Below are 838 nucleotides of genomic sequence, written 5' to 3' on the forward strand. Positions count from 1 at the left end.
AAACAACATGCTGGTGTGGATGCAGAGAGAAAGGAACACTTTATACACTGTTGGTGGGATTGCAAACAAGTGCAACCTCTATGGAAAATAGTATGGAGATTCCTCAAACAACTAATAGTAGACCTACCATTTGATCCAGCAATATCACTACTGGGTATTTACCCAAAGGAAAAAAAGTCATTTTATCAAAAAGACACTTGTACTTGAATGTTTATTGCAGCACAATTCACAGTTGCAAAGATGTGGAATCAACTGAAGTGCCCATCAATTTGTGTGTGGGCTAATAAAATGTGGTATATGTATATTATGGAGTACTACTCAGCCATAAAAAACAGAATTAATACCTTTTGCAATAATCTGGTTGGAACTGAAGACCATTCTCCTAAGTGAAGTATTGCAAGCATGGAAAAACAAACACCACATGTACTCACTATGAAACTGGAACTAACCAAAGATCACTCATGTGCACAGATGGAAATAAAACTCAGTGGAAATCAAGCAGGTGGGGGGCGTGGTGAAGGAGGGGATGGCTGAAACCATACCTAACAGGTACAATGTACACTATCTGGGTGATGGGCAGACTTGTAATTTTGACTCAAGCAGTGCAAAATCAATCCATGTAACCCAAACATTTGTACTCCCATAATATTCTGAAATAAAAAAGAAGAAGAAGAAGAAAAACACTTAGAGATCTCCAGGCAGATCTGGAGCATTACCTCCTTTTAAAAAATTTTTTTCAATCTTGATATCACAACTGAAATAAGTTGGAGCAGCAGGATACTGAGACAGTAGCAGGAGAGAGAACACATTCTCACTCACCAAAGAGTGTGGATGCGGA

The sequence above is a fragment of the Propithecus coquereli genome, unplaced genomic scaffold, assembly GCF_000956105.1.
Source record: "Propithecus coquereli isolate 6110/MARCELLA unplaced genomic scaffold, Pcoq_1.0 Scaffold260, whole genome shotgun sequence".
Classification (NCBI taxonomy): domain Eukaryota; kingdom Metazoa; phylum Chordata; class Mammalia; order Primates; family Indriidae; genus Propithecus; species Propithecus coquereli.